The following is a 19,233-nucleotide window of genomic DNA, read 5'->3' on the forward strand; positions in this document are numbered from 1 at the left end:
TTTACTGATAGTAGCAATATTCATTGAAACAACTGTAGCTTGCAATTACTAAAAATTAGATGTCCATTGTATTAAAGATAATTATCTTTTGTAAAGACAGACAGACAGGCAGGCAGGCAGAAAAAGGGGCAGGAAACTCTTTATCTATGTATACTTTTTGTCATGGGTCAGCAAGTGATTCTGGGCCTGTACTGGCACTATTTATTAATTTATTTATATATTTGCCATCTAAATTTTAACCCCGTTTTAACTCTTCAATTTTTTACAGACTGTGAATGACAGCATGAGCAAGAACAAAAAGCTTTGGGAAGAAGCGCTAAGTGTCTACCGCCACACTGCCTTGAATGCACCCGATCCCGTCTGATCTCGGAAATTAAGCAGGGCCAGGCCTGGTCAGTACCTGGATGGGAGACCGCCTGGGAACACCAGGTGCGGTAGGCTTTTTTTTTCATTTTTAAAGCAGTGAAGCATGCGTCATATTTACTGATAGTAGCAATATTCATTGAAACAACTGTAGCTTGCAATTACTAAAAATTAGATGTCCATTGTATTAAAGATAATTATCTTTTGTAAAGACAGACAGACAGGTAGGCAGGCAGAAAAAGGGGCAGGAAACTCTTTATCTATGTATAGTTTTTGTCATGGGTCAGCAAGTGATTCTGGGCCTGTACTGGCACTATTTATTAATTTATTTATATATTTGCCATCTAAATTTTAACCCCATTTTAACTCTTCAATTTTTTACAGACTGTGAATGACAGCATGAGCAAGAACAAAAAGCTTTGGGAAGAAGCGCTAAGTGTCTACCGCCACACTGCCTTGAATGCACCCGATCCCGTCTGATCTCGGAAGTTAAGCAGGGCCAGGCCTGGTCAGTACCTGGATGGGAGACCGCCTGGGAACACCAGGTGCGGTAGGCTTTTTTTTTCATTTTTAAAGCAGTGAAGCATGCGTCATATTTACTGATAGTAGCAATATTCATTGAAACAACTGTAGCTTGCAATTACTAAAAATTAGATGTCCATTGTATTAAAGATAATTATCTTTTGTAAAGACAGACAGACAGGCAGGCAGGCAGAAAAAGGGGCAGGAAACTCTTTATCTATGTATAGTTTTTGTCATGGGTCAGCAAGTGATTCTGGGCCTGTACTGGCACTATTTATTAATTTATTTATATATTTGCCATCTAAATTTTAACCCCGTTTTAACTCTTCAATTTTTTACAGACTGTGAATGACAGCATGAGCAAGAACAAAAAGCTTTGGGAAGAAGCGCTAAGTGTCTACCGCCACACTGCCTTGAATGCACCCGATCCCGTCTGATCTCGGAAGTTAAGCAGGGCCAGGCCTGGTCAGTACCTGGATGGGAGACCGCCTGGGAACACCAGGTGCGGTAGGCTTTTTTTTTCATTTTTAAAGCAGTGAAGCATGCGTCATATTTACTGATAGTAGCAATATTCATTGAAACAACTGTAGCTTGCAATTACTAAAAATTAGATGTCCATTGTATTAAAGATAATTATCTTTTGTAAAGACAGACAGGCAGGCAGGCAGGCAGAAAAAGGGGCAGGAAACTCTTTATCTATGTATAGTTTTTGTCATGGGTCAGCAAGTGATTCTGGGCCTGTACTGGCGCTATTTATTAATTTATTTATATATTTGCCATCTAAATTTTAACCCCGTTTTAACTCTTCAATTTTTTACAGACTGTGAATGACAGCATGAGCAAGAACAAAAAGCTTTGGGAAGAAGCGCTAAGTGTCTACCGCCACACTGCCTTGAATGCACCCGATCCCGTCTGATCTCGGAAGTTAAGCAGGGCCAGGCCTGGTCAGTACCTGGATGGGAGACCGCCTGGGAACACCAGGTGCGGTAGGCTTTTTTTTTTCATTTTTAAAGCAGTGAAGCATGCGTCATATTTACTGATAGTAGCAATATTCATTGAAACAACTGTAGCTTGCAATTACTAAAAATTAGATGTCCATTGTATTAAAGATAATTATCTTTTGTAAAGACAGACAGACAGGCAGGCAGGCAGAAAAAGGGGCAGGAAACTCTTTATCTATGTATAGTTTTTGTCATGGGTCAGCAAGTGATTCTGGGCCTGTACTGGCACTATTTATTAATTTATTTATATATTTGCCATCTAAATTTTAACCCCGTTTTAACTCTTCAATTTTTTACAGACTGTGAATGACAGCATGAGCAAGAACAAAAAGCTTTGGGAAGAAGCGCTAAGTGTCTACCGCCACACTGCCTTGAATGCACCCGATCCCGTCTGATCTCGGAAGTTAAGCAGGGCCAGGCCTGGTCAGTACCTGGATGGGAGACCGCCTGGGAACACCAGGTGCGGTAGGCTTTTTTTTTTCATTTTTAAAGCAGTGAAGCATGCGTCATATTTACTGATAGTAGCAATATTCATTGAAACAACTGTAGCTTGCAATTACTAAAAATTAGATGTCCATTGTATTAAAGATAATTATCTTTTGTAAAGACAGACAGACAGGTAGGCAGGCAGAAAAAGGGGCAGGAAACTCTTTATCTATGTATAGTTTTTGTCATGGGTCAGCAAGTGATTCTGGGCCTGTACTGGCGCTATTTATTAATTTATTTATATATTTGCCATCTAAATTTTAACCCCGTTTTAACTCTTCAATTTTTTACAGACTGTGAATGACAGCATGAGCAAGAACAAAAAGCTTTGGGAAGAAGCGCTAAGTGTCTACCGCCACACTGCCTTGAATGCACCCGATCCCGTCTGATCTCGGAAGTTAAGCAGGGCCAGGCCTGGTCAGTACCTGGATGGGAGACCGCCTGGGAACACCAGGTGCGGTAGGCTTTTTTTTTCATTTTTAAAGCAGTGAAGCATGCGTCATATTTACTGATAGTAGCAATATTCATTGAAACAACTGTAGCTTGCAATTACTAAAAATTAGATGTCCATTGTATTAAAGATAATTATCTTTTGTAAAGACAGACAGACAGGTAGGCAGGCAGAAAAAGGGGCAGGAAACTCTTTATCTATGTATAGTTTTTGTCATGGGTCAGCAAGTGATTCTGGGCCTGTACTGGCACTATTTATTAATTTATTTATATATTTGCCATCTAAATTTTAACCCCGTTTTAACTCTTCAATTTTTTACAGACTGTGAATGACAGCATGAGCAAGAACAAAAAGCTTTGGGAAGAAGCGCTAAGTGTCTACCGCCACACTGCCTTGAATGCACCCGATCCCGTCTGATCTCGGAAGTTAAGCAGGGCCAGGCCTGGTCAGTACCTGGATGGGAGACCGCCTGGGAACACCAGGTGCGGTAGGCTTTTTTTTTTCATTTTTAAAGCAGTGAAGCATGCGTCATATTTACTGATAGTAGCAATATTCATTGAAACAACTGTAGCTTGCAATTACTAAAAATTAGATGTCCATTGTATTAAAGATAATTATCTTTTGTAAAGACAGACAGACAGGCAGGCAGGCAGAAAAAGGGGCAGGAAACTCTTTATCTATGTATAGTTTTTGTCATGGGTCAGCAAGTGATTCTGGGCCTGTACTGGCGCTATTTATTAATTTATTTATATATTTGCCATCTAAATTTTAACCCCATTTTAACTCTTCAATTTTTTACAGACTGTGAATGACAGCATGAGCAAGAACAAAAAGCTTTGGGAAGAAGCGCTAAGTGTCTACCGCCACACTGCCTTGAATGCACCCGATCCCGTCTGATCTCGGAAGTTAAGCAGGGCCAGGCCTGGTCAGTACCTGGATGGGAGACCGCCTGGGAACACCAGGTGCGGTAGGCTTTTTTTTTCATTTTTAAAGCAGTGAAGCATGCGTCATATTTACTGATAGTAGCAATATTCATTGAAACAACTGTAGCTTGCAATTACTAAAAATTAGATGTCCATTGTATTAAAGATAATTATCTTTTGTAAAGACAGACAGACAGGCAGGCAGGCAGAAAAAGGGGCAGGAAACTCTTTATCTATGTATAGTTTTTGTCATGGGTCAGCAAGTGATTCTGGGCCTGTACTGGCGCTATTTATTAATTTATTTATATATTTGCCATCTAAATTTTAACCCCGTTTTAACTCTTCAATTTTTTACAGACTGTGAATGACAGCATGAGCAAGAACAAAAAGCTTTGGGAAGAAGCGCTAAGTGTCTACCGCCACACTGCCTTGAATGCACCCGATCCCGTCTGATCTCGGAAGTTAAGCAGGGCCAGGCCTGGTCAGTACCTGGATGGGAGACCGCCTGGGAACACCAGGTGCGGTAGGCTTTTTTTTTTCATTTTTAAAGCAGTGAAGCATGCGTCATATTTACTGATAGTAGCAATATTCATTGAAACAACTGTAGCTTGCAATTACTAAAAATTAGATGTCCATTGTATTAAAGATAATTATCTTTTGTAAAGACAGACAGACAGGCAGGCAGGCAGAAAAAGGGGCAGGAAACTCTTTATCTATGTATAGTTTTTGTCATGGGTCAGCAAGTGATTCTGGGCCTGTACTGGCGCTATTTATTAATTTATTTATATATTTGCCATCTAAATTTTAACCCCGTTTTAACTCTTCAATTTTTTACAGACTGTGAATGACAGCATGAGCAAGAACAAAAAGCTTTGGGAAGAAGCGCTAAGTGTCTACCGCCACACTGCCTTGAATGCACCCGATCCCGTCTGATCTCGGAAGTTAAGCAGGGCCAGGCCTGGTCAGTACCTGGATGGGAGACCGCCTGGGAACACCAGGTGCGGTAGGCTTTTTTTTTCATTTTTAAAGCAGTGAAGCATGCGTCATATTTACTGATAGTAGCAATATTCATTGAAACAACTGTAGCTTGCAATTACTAAAAATTAGATGTCCATTGTATTAAAGATAATTATCTTTTGTAAAGACAGACAGACAGGCAGGCAGGCAGAAAAAGGGGCAGGAAACTCTTTATCTATGTATAGTTTTTGTCATGGGTCAGCAAGTGATTCTGGGCCTGTACTGGCGCTATTTATTAATTTATTTATATATTTGCCATCTAAATTTTAACCCCGTTTTAACTCTTCAATTTTTTACAGACTGTGAATGACAGCATGAGCAAGAACAAAAAGCTTTGGGAAGAAGCGCTAAGTGTCTACCGCCACACTGCCTTGAATGCACCCGATCCCGTCTGATCTCGGAAGTTAAGCAGGGCCAGGCCTGGTCAGTACCTGGATGGGAGACCGCCTGGGAACACCAGGTGCGGTAGGCTTTTTTTTTCATTTTTAAAGCAGTGAAGCATGCGTCATATTTACTGATAGTAGCAATATTCATTGAAACAACTGTAGCTTGCAATTACTAAAAATTAGATGTCCATTGTATTAAAGATAATTATCTTTTGTAAAGACAGACAGACAGGCAGGCAGGCAGAAAAAGGGGCAGGAAACTCTTTATCTATGTATAGTTTTTGTCATGGGTCAGCAAGTGATTCTGGGCCTGTACTGGCGCTATTTATTAATTTATTTATATATTTGCCATCTAAATTTTAACCCCGTTTTAACTCTTCAATTTTTTACAGACTGTGAATGACAGCATGAGCAAGAACAAAAAGCTTTGGGAAGAAGCGCTAAGTGTCTACCGCCACACTGCCTTGAATGCACCCGATCCCGTCTGATCTCGGAAGTTAAGCAGGGCCAGGCCTGGTCAGTACCTGGATGGGAGACCGCCTGGGAACACCAGGTGCGGTAGGCTTTTTTTTTCATTTTTAAAGCAGTGAAGCATGCGTCATATTTACTGATAGTAGCAATATTCATTGAAACAACTGTAGCTTGCAATTACTAAAAATTAGATGTCCATTGTATTAAAGATAATTATCTTTTGTAAAGACAGACAGGCAGGCAGGCAGGCAGAAAAAGGGGCAGGAAACTCTTTATCTATGTATAGTTTTTGTCATGGGTCAGCAAGTGATTCTGGGCCTGTACTGGCGCTATTTATTAATTTATTTATATATTTGCCATCTAAATTTTAACCCCATTTTAACTCTTCAATTTTTTACAGACTGTGAATGACAGCATGAGCAAGAACAAAAAGCTTTGGGAAGAAGCGCTAAGTGTCTACCGCCACACTGCCTTGAATGCACCCGATCCCGTCTGATCTCGGAAGTTAAGCAGGGCCAGGCCTGGTCAGTACCTGGATGGGAGACCGCCTGGGAACACCAGGTGCGGTAGGCTTTTTTTTTCATTTTTAAAGCAGTGAAGCATGCGTCATATTTACTGATAGTAGCAATATTCATTGAAACAACTGTAGCTTGCAATTACTAAAAATTAGATGTCCATTGTATTAAAGATAATTATCTTTTGTAAAGACAGACAGACAGGCAGGCAGGCAGAAAAAGGGGCAGGAAACTCTTTATCTATGTATAGTTTTTGTCATGGGTCAGCAAGTGATTCTGGGCCTGTACTGGCGCTATTTATTAATTTATTTATATATTTGCCATCTAAATTTTAACCCCGTTTTAACTCTTCAATTTTTTACAGACTGTGAATGACAGCATGAGCAAGAACAAAAAGCTTTGGGAAGAAGCGCTAAGTGTCTACCGCCACACTGCCTTGAATGCACCCGATCCCGTCTGATCTCGGAAGTTAAGCAGGGCCAGGCCTGGTCAGTACCTGGATGGGAGACCGCCTGGGAACACCAGGTGCGGTAGGCTTTTTTTTTCATTTTTAAAGCAGTGAAGCATGCGTCATATTTACTGATAGTAGCAATATTCATTGAAACAACTGTAGCTTGCAATTACTAAAAATTAGATGTCCATTGTATTAAAGATAATTATCTTTTGTAAAGACAGACAGACAGGTAGGCAGGCAGAAAAAGGGGCAGGAAACTCTTTATCTATGTATAGTTTTTGTCATGGGTCAGCAAGTGATTCTGGGCCTGTACTGGCGCTATTTATTAATTTATTTATATATTTGCCATCTAAATTTTAACCCCGTTTTAACTCTTCAATTTTTTACAGACTGTGAATGACAGCATGAGCAAGAACAAAAAGCTTTGGGAAGAAGCGCTAAGTGTCTACCGCCACACTGCCTTGAATGCACCCGATCCCGTCTGATCTCGGAAGTTAAGCAGGGCCAGGCCTGGTCAGTACCTGGATGGGAGACCGCCTGGGAACACCAGGTGCGGTAGGCTTTTTTTTTTCATTTTTAAAGCAGTGAAGCATGCGTCATATTTACTGATAGTAGCAATATTCATTGAAACAACTGTAGCTTGCAATTACTAAAAATTAGATGTCCATTGTATTAAAGATAATTATCTTTTGTAAAGACAGACAGACAGGCAGGCAGGCAGAAAAAGGGGCAGGAAACTCTTTATCTATGTATAGTTTTTGTCATGGGTCAGCAAGTGATTCTGGGCCTGTACTGTCACTATTTATTAATTTATTTATATATTTGCCATCTAAATTTGAACCCCTTTTTAACTCTTCAATTTTTTACAGACTGTGACCCAGATAGCAAGGATAACTTGCCACAAACTTGTAGCTAACTTTGGCTGTAAGTCGGTATAACTTGCTGCAAGTTTTCACTGGCAAGTGTGTTTACTTGCATCATAATTGCAGCAAAAGTTCTAGTTGACACTTTTTCAACTTGCAGCATGTTTGCCTGGCAAGTCTCTAGCAAGAGAATTTCTGGCAAGTCAACTGCAAGAGCTCTGAAAGTTTGTTGCCAATTCCTGGCAAGTCAACTGCAAGGGCTCTGTAAGTGTCTAGTCAATTTCTGGCAAGTCAACTGCAAGAGCTCTGCAAGTGTCTAGTCAATTTCTGGCAAGTTAACAGCAAGAGTTCTGCAAGTTAATTACAAATTTCTGACAAGTCAATAGCAAGAGCTCTGCAAGTCTGCTGCAAATTTCTGACAAGTCAACAGCAATAGCCCTTCAAGTCTACTGAAAAAGCTCTGCAAGTCTGTTACAAATCTCTAGCAAGTCAACAGCAAGAATACTGCAAATCTTTAGCCTATCTCTGGCACATATATCACAATTAAGAGCAGTGTCTGCCACAAGAGCACTACAAATTTACTATTATTTACGTCAATCATATTTACAAATTAATAATAAAATGTTTTTTCCTGCAAAAGTTTATCTATGTAAGTTGTTTGTATGAATTTAATTGATCTTAAAGTTGTATCCATGCATTATCTGAGGTAATATATATTCATATATAAAACTAATATTATGACAGGTAATATATTAAAAGGGACACTAAACCCACATTTTTTCTTTCATGATTCAGACAAAGCATGTAATTTTAAGCAATTTTCTAATTTACTCCTATTATCAATTTTTTCTGTTTTCTTCCTATTTTTATTCGAAAAAGCAGGAAAGTAAGTTCAAGAGTCGGACCATTTTTGGTTCAGCACAAGGGTAGCGCTTGCTGATTGGTGGCTAAATGTAGCTACCAATCAGCAAGCGCTACCCAGGTGCTAAAATAAAAATGGGCCGGCTCCTGATCTTATATTTCTGCTTTTTCAAATAAAGATATCAAGAGAACGAAGAAAAATTGATAATAGAAGTACATTAGAAAATTGCTTAAAATTGCATGCTCTATCTGAATCATAAAAGCAAAACAATGGGTTTAGTATCCCTTTAAGTTGAATACTTGATGTATTCTTATATTAGAGTTATATTATAACACTAATATCATTATCTCAGGTACAGTATGGCCCCTTTTTACAGCACACCCCTTTAAGGCATTCCACTTATAAATCAGTCTTCAGTTCTGCCCATGACTATTATGTTTCATATTCTTACCTCCCTTTCAGTGTTTTTTTGGCCATGAGTTTAATTATTTTCTTTATGAATATTTGTTTTACAGATATCTCCATTTCTGTGCAGTTATAAAAAAAATATTATTGTATATAACTAACTGCAATTGTTACCAGAAGTTAAACTAAGAAAATCATATTTATTTTTTATTGATTTCATACTTTTACTGATTTTAATAAAATTAGCCTTTGCCTGTCTGGTAAATATGATCTGTTAACCTCAATACTGTATGAAGATAAAAATATTCACACAAAAATCAGTAAAAACAACAGCATTGACTCTTACAAAAGTAATTTAAACTTTTATTAGGCTTCAAATGTTCGAGGTATTAAAACATTTTAAATATGACATTGTAATAAACCAGAGAATAACTTATAGTATAGGCCTAGGGTACAAGTATAATGCTGATGCACAATAAAGTTGACAGAACAACAAAAATATAAGCTGATGTCCATCTGTATCTGTTCTATGATCTTGAATTTTGCACCGGCCTGTAAAAATAAAAACAAATATTACATAAACATGGGCATTCTGTGCTAATTGCTTATTCTACAGCAGAACTTTAATTTGTAGAACTAAAAGTAAATCTGACAAAAAAAAAAAAAAACCACGCCTTTATTTCAACTTTAAGGTTGTGATGAATACTAAAAAAAATTGTATTTTTAACTGCCATAAATTCTCATGTCAATGGAATTTTCATCTAGATATTAACATATTTGGCCACGGTCCTTATCAAACACATTTTTTGTCACTACCTGCTAATGGGATGCTTAGAACCTCTACTTTAACCCCTTAAAGACCAGCAACGTACCCTGTACATGCCTCATCTTTGAATGGGGAAGTGCTATTAAATGTGCGGACTCGCCGCCAGTGTTGAGGCCACGCTATTTACGATTACAAGAAGGGAGGGTAAAATAGCGCAGTGCCGCCACTTGTGGCAGGACACATGCTATTTTAAAAATAAATAACCCTTAATGAGCGGCAACATACATGGTACATTTCAGACGTTAAGGGGTTGCTATATTGAGACTTTTTTTCCTTAAGATATTAATATTTTACTTCTCTAGAAATCAATGTGGACTATTTGATACCCTACATTGTAATTTAAATTTTTGGTTCTGTTCCTAAACTTTTGGAGATAAGAGGGAAAGTCACAGTGTGCAGTTTATTTCCTTTTCAAGTATGTTTTTTTTCTTTTACAAAATATAAAGTAATGTGCTATCTAGATTTGCCATATTCTAAATCTTCATATCCCCACTTCCCTTCCCAAAGGAAAATGATATAGCAGAGTAGCATTTAGTAAGACAGTATTCTATTTACTTCTGTGATACTCCCATGCTATGTGAGGTGCTTGCTTATTTAAAGGGACATTTTAATTTATAAAAAAATACAAATTGTACCATTTTTATTTTTTAATAAAATAAATGCACTAGGTAGTATTTTGGGTGTGTGATAATTGCTGCATCGCTGCGCTACTTACCCCCTTCGTTGCACTTAGATTCTGAGCTCGCATAACATTACACTTTAGTTGTAATACCAGCTAATATTAGCGGGCGCTGGTATTACTCAGTGGAGCAACAATATTGCTTGCGCGCAAGCAATATTTAGCACTCCACTTGTAATCTTGCTCTTAGTGTTTACACTAAGAGCAAGATTACAAGTGGAGTGCTAAATATTGCTTGCGCGCAAGCAATATTGTTGCTCCACTGAGTAATACCAGCGCCCGCTAATATTAGCTGGTATTACAACTAAAGTGTAATGTTATGCGAGCTCAGAATCTAAGTGCAGCGAAGGGGGTAAGTAGCGCAGCGATGCAGCAATTATCACACACCCAAAATACTACCTAGTGCATTTATTTTATTAAAAAATAAAAATGGTACAATTTGTATTTTTTTATAAAATACACTACACTGTATTCTGGGGGCATTTGTGTCATATTTATAAAATTAACCAGAGATCTGATCTCTGGTTAATTTTATAAGCGCTAGTTGCTTCCACAAGCATACAGTAGCAATAACCAGACACTTTTAATGGCTGGTTATTTATTGTGTGCCCGCAAACGGGCAAATTTGCCCACTTGCTGGCATGCGATAAATTAGCGCTCCACTTGTAATCTAGCCCTAAATAAATGCTAGATAGAATGAAGCATTGAAAGAAAAGATTAGTCTGAGAATAACATGTAGATGTATTTTTTAAAGTTTTATTTGGTGTTTAAATATTAGCAAAATAAGTGTAAAGTTTTAGGCCTAGATTTGGAGTTTGGCGTTAGCCGTGAAAACCAGCGTTAGAGGCTCCTAACGCTGGTTTTAGGCTACCTCCGGTATTTGGAGTCACTCAAAATAGGGTCTAACGCTCACTTTTCAGCCGCGACTTTTCCATACCGCAGATCCCCTTACGTCAATTGCGTATCCTATCTTTTCAATGGGATTTTTATAACTCCGGTATTTAGAGTCGTGTCTGAAGTGAGCGTTAGACATCTAACGACAAAACTCCAGCCGCAGGAAAAAAGTCAGTAGTTAAGAGCTTTCTGGGCTAACGCCGGTTTATAAAGCTCTTAACTACTGTGCTCTAAAGTACACTAACACCCATAAACTACCTATGTACCCCTAAACCGAGGTCCCCCCACATCGCCGCCACTCGATTAAAATTTTTTAACCCCTAATCTGCTGACCGCCACCTACGTTATACTTATGTACCCCTAATCTGCTGCCCCTAACACCGCCGACCCCTGTATTATATTTATTAACCCCTAACCTGCCCCCCACAACGTCGCCTCCACCTACCTACACTTATTAACCCCTAATCTGCCGACCGCAAAGCGCAGCCACCTATGTTATCCTTATGTACCCCTAATCTGCTGCCCCTAACACCGCCGACCCCTGTATTATATTTATTAACCCCTAACCTGCCCCCCACAACGTCGCCTCCACCTACCTACACTTATTAACCCCTAATCTGCCGACCGCAAAGCGCAGCCACCTATGTTATCCTTATGTACCCCTAATCTGCTGCCCCTAACACCGCCGACCCCTATATTATATTTATTAACCCCTAATCTGCCCCCCACGACGTCGCAGCCAGCTACCTACAATAATTAACCCCTAATCTGCCGACCAGAGCTCACCGCTATTCTAATAAATGTATTAACCCCTAAAGCTAAGTCTAACCCTAACACTAACACCCCCCTAAATTAAATATAATTTTAATCTAACAAAATTAATTAACTCTTATTAAATAAATTATTCCTAATTAAAGATAAATACTTACCTGTAAAATAAATCCTAATATAGCTACAATATAAATTATAATTATATTATAGCTATTTTAGGATTTATATTTATTTTACAGGTAACTTTGTATTTATTTTAACCAGGTACAATAGCTATTAAATAGTTAAGAACTATTTAATAGCTAAAATAGTTAAAATAATTACAAAATTACCTGTAAAATAAATCCTAACCTAAGTTACAATTAAACCTAACACTACACTATCAATAAATTAATTAAATAAACTACCTACAATTACCTACAATTAACCTAACACTACACTATCAATAAATTAATTAAATACAATTCCTACAAATAAATACAATTAAATAAACTAGCTAAAGTACAAAAAAAAAAAAAGAACTAAGTTACAAAAAATAAAAAAATATTTACAAACATAAGAAAAATATTACAACAATTTTAAACTAATTACACCTACTCTAAGCCCCCTAATAAAATAACAAAGACCCCCAAAATAAAAAAATGCCCTACCCTATTCTAAATTACTAAAGTTCAAAGCTCTTTTACCTTACCAGCCCTGAACAGGGCCCTTTGCGGGGCATGCCCCAAAGAATTCAGCTCTTTTGCCTGTAAAAAAAAAACATACAATACCCCCCCCACATTTACAACCCACCACCCACATACCCCTAATCTAACCCAAACCCCCCTTAAATAAACCTAACACTAAGCCCCTGAAGATCTTCCTACCTTATCTTCACCATACCAGGTTCACCAATCCGTCCTGAAGAGCTCCTCCGATGTCCTGATCCAAGCCCAAGCGGGGGGCTGAAGAGGTCCATAATCCGGCTGAAGTCTTCATCCAAGCGGGAGCTGAAGAGGTCCATGATCCGGATGAAGTCTTCATCCAAGCGGGAGCTGAAGAGGTCCATGATCCGGATGAAGTCTTCTATCAACGGCATCTTCAATCTTCTTTCTTCGGGAGCCATCATCTTCCATCCGACGCGGAACATCCTCTTCTCCCGACGCCTACTAGCCGAATGACGGTTCCTTTAAGGGACGTCTTCCAAGATGGCGTCCCTCGAATTCCGATTGGCTGATATGATTCTATCAGCCAATCGGAATTAAGGTAGGAATATTCTGATTGGCTGATGGAATCAGCCAATCAGAATCAAGTTCAATCCGATAGGCTGATCCAATCAGATTGAGCTCGCATTCTATTGGCTGATCGGAACAGCCAATAGAATGCGAGCTCAATCTGATTGGCTGATTCCATCAGCCAATCAGAATATTCCTACCTTAATTCCGATTGGCTGATAGAATCCTATCAGCCAATCGGAATTCAAGGGACGCCATCTTGGATGACGTCCCTTAAAGGAACCGTCATTCAGGTAGTAGGCATCGGGAGAAGAGGATGTTCCGCGTCGGAGGTCTGCAAGATGGATCCGGAAGAAAGAAAATTGAAGATGCCGTTGATAGAAGACTTCATCCGGATCATGGACCTCTTCAGCTCCCGCTTGGATGAAGACTTCAGCCGGATCATGGACCTCTTCAGCCCCCCGCTTGGGCTTGGATCAGGACATCGGAGGAGCTCTTCAGGACGGATCGGTGAACCTGGTATGGTGAAGATAAGGTAGGAAGATCTTCAGGGGCTTAGTGTTAAGTTTATTTAAGGGGGGTTTGGGTTAGATTAGGGGTATGTGGGTGGTGGGTTGCAATGTTGGGGGGGGGGTATTGTATGGTTTTTTTTTTACAGGCAAAAGAGCTGAATTCTTTGGGGCATGCCCCACAAAGAGCCCTGTTCAGGGCTGGTAAGGTAAAAGAGCTTTGAACTGTAGTAATTTAGAATAGGGTAGGGCATTTTTTATTTTGGGGGTCTTTGTTATTTTATTAGGGGGCTTAGAGTAGGTGTAATTAGTTTAAAATTGTTGTAATATTTTTCTTATGTTTGTAAATATTTTTTTATTTTTTTGTAACGAAGTTCTTTTTTATTTTTTGTACTTTAGTTAGTTTATTTCATTGTAGTTAATTGTAGGAATTGTATTTAATTTATTTATTGATAGTGTAGTGTTAGGTTTAATTGTAGGTAATTGTAGGTATTTTATTTAATTAATTTAATGATAGTATAGTGTTAGGTTTAATTGTAACTTAGGTTAGGATTTATTTTACAGGTAATTTTGTAATTATTTTAACTAGGTAGCTATTAAATAGTTCTTAACTATTTAATAGCTATTGTACCTGGTTAAAATAATTACAAAGTTTCCTGTCAAATAAATATTAATCCTAAAATAGCTATAATATAATTATAATTTATATTGTAGCTATATTAGGATTTATTTTACAGGTAAGTATTTAGCTTTAAATAGGAATAATTTATTTAATAGGAAATAATTAATTTCGTTAGATGTAAATTATATTTAACTTAGGGGGGTGTTAGTGTTAGGGTTAGACTTAGCTTTAGGGGTTAATACATTTATTAGAATAGCGGTGAGCTCCAGTCGGCAGATTAGGGGTTAATAATTGAAGTTAGGTGTCGGCGATGTTAGGGAGGGCAGATTAGGGGTTAATACTATTTATTATAGGGTTAGTGAGGCGGATTAGGGGTTAATAACTTTATTATAGTAGCACTCAGGTCCGGTCGGCAGATTAGGGGTTAATAAGTGTAGGCAGGTGGAGGCGACGTTGTGGGGGGCAGATTAGGGGTTAATAAATATAATATAGGGGTCGGCGATGTTAGGGCAGCAGATTAGGGGTACATAGGGATAATGTAAGTAGCTGCGGTTTACGGAGCGGCAGATTAGGGGTTAATAATAATATGCAGGGGTCAGCGATAGCGGGGGCGGCAGATTAGGGGTTAATAAGTGTAAGGTTAGGGGTTTTTAGACTCGGGGTACATGTTAGGGTGTTAGGTGCAGACGTAGGAAGTGTTTCCGCATAGCAAACAATGGGGCTGCGTTAGGAGCTGAACGCGACTTTTTTGCAGGTGTTAGGTTTTTTTTCAGCTCAAACAGCCCCATTGTTTCCTATGGGAGAATCGTGCACGAGCACGTTTTTGAGGCTGGCCGCTTGCGTAAGCAACTCTGGTATCGAGAGTTGAAGCTGCGTTAAAAATGCTCTACGCTCCTTTTTTGGAGCCTAACGCAGCCTTTATGTGGACTCTCAATACCAGAGTTATTTTTATGGTGCGGCCAGAAAAAAGCCGGCGTTAGATTTTCGGGTCGTTACCGACAAAACTCCAAATCTAGCCGTAAGTTTCTATAAAACAATGGGAGCTGCCATGTTGTAACCTAGGTAACCTTCTCTGCTGTGGCCAAATAGAGACAGTTATAAATTTGTCACTAGAGTGTGCAGCCAATGGCTGTGTGGAATATAACAGTGTTCTGCACTTCCATTTCTAACAGGAGCTGAAAAGCTCACAATTTCAGAATATAATTACAGGAAAAGGGGACAAAATAAATAATGAAAGTATATATATATATATATATATATATATATATATATATATATATATATATATATATATATATATATATATATATATACACACAAACACACACATATATACACACAGTTTATCATTTTATGTTACCATCTCAAGGTGTTTATTGTCCCTTTAAAAGTCCTTAATAGTCAAAAAAATTACATCCTTTAATGTAAATTTAAGACTATTGACCCTGCACTACTGTGCGATTAACCCACACAAAGGCTTTAAGCACACAGTGGAAGTACTGATTGGTACCTGCAGAGCACTGCTGGTCCAGAGCAAAAACCGCCAACTGCTGCTTATCTAATCAGAAATACTAGTTAAATGACTAGCGCTCAAGATTGGATCAGCAGCACTTCCACTCGGGATCAGCAGTGCTCTGTGGTTCCAAGCGGTAATTCTACTGTGTGTTTAACCCCTTTGTGGGTTAGTGCAGGGTTGATGGTCTTAAAATGAATTAAAACGAATTAGAGCATGTATTTTTTTTTACTAATATGGCCTTTTAAAGAAATATATATTGTTTTACCTTAAGTTGTATGTTGCTGAAGCACTGAAAATTGTAAAGGGAGTTTCATTTATTGTTCTTGTGACAGGGGCATGCCTTTGTTTGAAGAATGTTTCTTTTTAGACAAGATTTATAATTCATTAACATTTTAATTGATATTAGTTGATAATGCAATAAAAATCCTGTCACAAAGAAGCACACCTATCAAAATGGAACATTCCTTTCAAAGGGTCAGCTTTATCCAAGCACAGAGAAAACTCCAACATGGCTGCTCTATTTGTGATCATGGGAGGATCAGGGAAGTGAATAAAACACTCCCCTGCTGTATCACATCCATATAAGCATGTTGTATAAACAGAAACAAATACTCCCCTGCTGTATCACATCCATATAAGCATGTTGTATAAACGGAAATAAAACACTCCCCTGCTGGATCACATCCATATAAGCATGTTGTAAAAATAGAAACAAACACTCCCCTGCTGGATCACATCCATATAAGCATGCTGTATAAACAGAAATAAACACTCCCCTGCTGGATCACATCCATATAAGCATGTTGTATAAACAGAAACAAACACTCCCTTGCTGGATCACATCCATATAAGCATGTTGTATAAAACAGAAATAAAACACTCCCCTGCTGTATCACATCCATATAAGCATGTTGTATAAAACAGAAAAGCAAACACTCCCCTGCTGTATCACATCCATATAAGCATGCTGTATAAACAGAAACAAACACTCCCCTGCTGTAACACATCCATAAGCATGTTGTATAAACAGAAACAAACACTCCCCTGCTTTATCACAACCATATAAGAATGTTATATAAAAACAGAAATAAAACACTCCCCTGCTGTATCACATCCATATAAGCACGTTGTATAAACAGAAATAAAACACTACCCCTGCTGTATCACATCCATATAAGCATGTTGTATAAACAGAAACAAACACTCCCCTGCTGGATAACATCCATATAAACATGTTGGATAAAACAGAAATAAAACACTCCCCTGCTGTATCACATCCATATAAGCATGTTATATAAAACAGAAATAAAACACTCCCCTGCTTTATCACATCCATATAAGCATGTTATATTAAACAGAAATAAAACACTCCCCTGCTGTATCACATCCATATATGCATGTTGTATAAACAAAAAACAATTTAAAAAGAAATGACTCAGTGGGGTGATTTAAACAATAAAAAAAAATGTAACTGCTTACCTGTGACCACAAACAATTCTTGTGTGGGATTGATTAAGCTATCTCCTATGCATCTTCTCCTTTCATGGTCAGTAATGTCTTTATAGACCCTTTGACATGTTTCGGTAATAGAAAACAGTATCAAATAAAGGAGTATAAAGTTAGATATGCAAATTAATTTAGATAAAGTCTGCTGTTACATGGGCATGATGCACTTTGTGATTATAACGTGAATTATTTTGTAATTATAACGTGAATTATTTAATTATACATAATAAAACAACTTTGCATTATACTTTCATTATTTTGCCCGCTTTGCCTATAATGTAACAGTTTATGCAAAACTTTTCCAGTGGCCAAATTTCACCACCATTTTTTACATCCTTATTTGGAGGAGCTAATCCTGATGTACTTTATGTGACAGTCACTCTAGTCATATCATACTGTCAGTACGCTTTTCCTCATTTTATGTATGTTATCACAAAGTCACATCATACTGTCAGTATGCCTTTCCTTGTTCTATGTTAGCACAAAGTCCATGCTAAAGCCAAATAAAAAGATATACAGACTATTGTTAATCAATTGAGGTCTGAAGCCTGCATTACCAATTTTCAGCATAGTAAAAACCCATATTATTCAGAGTTAAAGGAACATGAAACCCATCATTTTTCTTTCATGATTAAAATAGAGCAGGGTTCTTCAAACCACTGGTTGGGACCCATTACTGAGTCACAACACCATGTGTACTGGGTCCCAACTTGTGTGTGTGCTGTAGGAGTGTGTGTGGTGTATTGTATGAGATTGTGTGCGTTATATGAGAGAGTGTGTGGTATGTATGTTGTATGAGTGTGTGAGTGTATGCGTGTAATATGAAAGTGTGTGTGTATGTGTGTGTGTGTTGTAAGAGTGTATGGGGTGACTGTGTGTTGTATGAGAGTGTGTGTGGTATGTGTGTTACATGAAAATGTGTGTTGTATGCGAGTGTGTTTGTGTGTGTTGTATGAGTGTGTGGTGTGTGTGTTTTATAAGAGTGTGTGTTATTACGTTTTACAATGCTTTCAAATTTGACTACAATCAGGAATAAAGCATGCACATATTTTAGATTATTTGCCAAAAATTGCAGCTATCATGTTGTTTATTTCTTACGAAATTATTTCAAGACCAAGTATAAAAATTGGGTCCCAAAGGTATGTGGTATCATGGCAATGGGTCTGGGGGGGGGGGAAGTTTGAAGAACCCTGAAATAGAGCATACAATTTTAAACAACTTTCCACTTTACATCTATTATTTAATTTGCTTAATTCTCTTGATATCCTTTTTTGAAGAAGCAGCAATGCACTACTGGGAGCTAGTAAATGCATTGGGTGAGCCAATAACGTGAAGTATACATGTGCAGCTACCAATCAGCAGCTACTGAACATACTTAGGTATCCTTTTCTGTAAAGAATACCAAGAGAACAAAACAAATTAGATAATAGAAGTAAATTGGATAATTGTTTAACCCCTTGAGTGCTAACGACGGCTCTGAGCCATTGCAGAGTTTCCCACTCTGGTGCTAACAACGGCTCAGAGCCGTCGCTAGCACTGTCCCACCTTGATGGAGATTTTGGGGCTCCCACCCTGGCGATCGGGACCGCATAGTGACAGGCATCGCCGGGGCTTCACGTTATGCGTGGTGACGTCATCGTGCAATTTTATTTAACATTAAAAATGTTAAATGTAGGAGCAGGGAGCATGCTGTTAGATCGCCTAACCTTTCCAACAGTGTAAGTCTTGAGGATCTGAAAGAAAAAAAAAGTTAAAAAAATATAAAAAAACAAAAAAAGCTTAGCACCCAGGTGGGAAAGTGCTTATCACTCAAAGGGTTAAAATTTCATGCTCTATACTGAATCATGAAAGACAGAAAATCCTTGGGTTTCATGCCCCTTTAAATTACAGTAAATCGTGCAAAATAAAAAATATATTGCAAAGTTGCATAACTAAACATTTTATATTGTGATCCCAATGTGTGTTATGCCCCTTTAA

The 19,233-nt window shown here is 38.2% G+C and overlaps 15 non-coding genes across 15 annotated transcripts; all 15 read left to right on the forward strand.

Annotated features, from left to right (window-relative positions):
- The first annotated feature begins 322 nt into the window (after nt 1–322).
- LOC128658487 (5S ribosomal RNA) lies at nt 323–441 on the forward strand. The gene has a single exon (XR_008402180.1). It is a non-coding gene; the product is annotated as a 5S ribosomal RNA (ribosomal RNA).
- Nucleotides 442–801: 360 nt separating this feature from the next.
- On the forward strand, nt 802–920 carry LOC128658493 (5S ribosomal RNA). The gene has a single exon (XR_008402186.1). It is a non-coding gene; the product is annotated as a 5S ribosomal RNA (ribosomal RNA).
- A 360-nt stretch (nt 921–1,280) lies between these two features.
- On the forward strand, nt 1,281–1,399 carry LOC128658600 (5S ribosomal RNA). Its single transcript, XR_008402272.1, has one exon. It is a non-coding gene; the product is annotated as a 5S ribosomal RNA (ribosomal RNA).
- A 360-nt stretch (nt 1,400–1,759) lies between these two features.
- On the forward strand, nt 1,760–1,878 carry LOC128658305 (5S ribosomal RNA). Its single transcript, XR_008402150.1, has one exon. It is a non-coding gene; the product is annotated as a 5S ribosomal RNA (ribosomal RNA).
- Nucleotides 1,879–2,239: 361 nt separating this feature from the next.
- LOC128658316 (5S ribosomal RNA) lies at nt 2,240–2,358 on the forward strand. Its single transcript, XR_008402155.1, has one exon. It is a non-coding gene; the product is annotated as a 5S ribosomal RNA (ribosomal RNA).
- Nucleotides 2,359–2,719: 361 nt separating this feature from the next.
- LOC128658328 (5S ribosomal RNA) lies at nt 2,720–2,838 on the forward strand. The gene has a single exon (XR_008402156.1). It is a non-coding gene; the product is annotated as a 5S ribosomal RNA (ribosomal RNA).
- A 360-nt stretch (nt 2,839–3,198) lies between these two features.
- Nucleotides 3,199–3,317, forward strand: LOC128658339 (5S ribosomal RNA). Its single transcript, XR_008402157.1, has one exon. It is a non-coding gene; the product is annotated as a 5S ribosomal RNA (ribosomal RNA).
- Nucleotides 3,318–3,678: 361 nt separating this feature from the next.
- LOC128658351 (5S ribosomal RNA) lies at nt 3,679–3,797 on the forward strand. The gene has a single exon (XR_008402158.1). It is a non-coding gene; the product is annotated as a 5S ribosomal RNA (ribosomal RNA).
- Nucleotides 3,798–4,157: 360 nt separating this feature from the next.
- Nucleotides 4,158–4,276, forward strand: LOC128658363 (5S ribosomal RNA). Its single transcript, XR_008402159.1, has one exon. It is a non-coding gene; the product is annotated as a 5S ribosomal RNA (ribosomal RNA).
- A 361-nt stretch (nt 4,277–4,637) lies between these two features.
- LOC128658374 (5S ribosomal RNA) lies at nt 4,638–4,756 on the forward strand. The gene has a single exon (XR_008402160.1). It is a non-coding gene; the product is annotated as a 5S ribosomal RNA (ribosomal RNA).
- Nucleotides 4,757–5,116: 360 nt separating this feature from the next.
- Nucleotides 5,117–5,235, forward strand: LOC128658385 (5S ribosomal RNA). Its single transcript, XR_008402161.1, has one exon. It is a non-coding gene; the product is annotated as a 5S ribosomal RNA (ribosomal RNA).
- A 360-nt stretch (nt 5,236–5,595) lies between these two features.
- On the forward strand, nt 5,596–5,714 carry LOC128658397 (5S ribosomal RNA). The gene has a single exon (XR_008402162.1). It is a non-coding gene; the product is annotated as a 5S ribosomal RNA (ribosomal RNA).
- Nucleotides 5,715–6,074: 360 nt separating this feature from the next.
- On the forward strand, nt 6,075–6,193 carry LOC128658408 (5S ribosomal RNA). Its single transcript, XR_008402163.1, has one exon. It is a non-coding gene; the product is annotated as a 5S ribosomal RNA (ribosomal RNA).
- Nucleotides 6,194–6,553: 360 nt separating this feature from the next.
- Nucleotides 6,554–6,672, forward strand: LOC128658420 (5S ribosomal RNA). The gene has a single exon (XR_008402165.1). It is a non-coding gene; the product is annotated as a 5S ribosomal RNA (ribosomal RNA).
- A 360-nt stretch (nt 6,673–7,032) lies between these two features.
- On the forward strand, nt 7,033–7,151 carry LOC128658431 (5S ribosomal RNA). Its single transcript, XR_008402166.1, has one exon. It is a non-coding gene; the product is annotated as a 5S ribosomal RNA (ribosomal RNA).
- Nucleotides 7,152–19,233: the final 12,082 nt, after the last annotated feature.

Source organism: Bombina bombina, chromosome 4 (genome assembly GCF_027579735.1).
Source record: "Bombina bombina isolate aBomBom1 chromosome 4, aBomBom1.pri, whole genome shotgun sequence".
In the NCBI taxonomy this organism is placed as follows: Eukaryota; Metazoa; Chordata; class Amphibia; order Anura; family Bombinatoridae; genus Bombina; species Bombina bombina.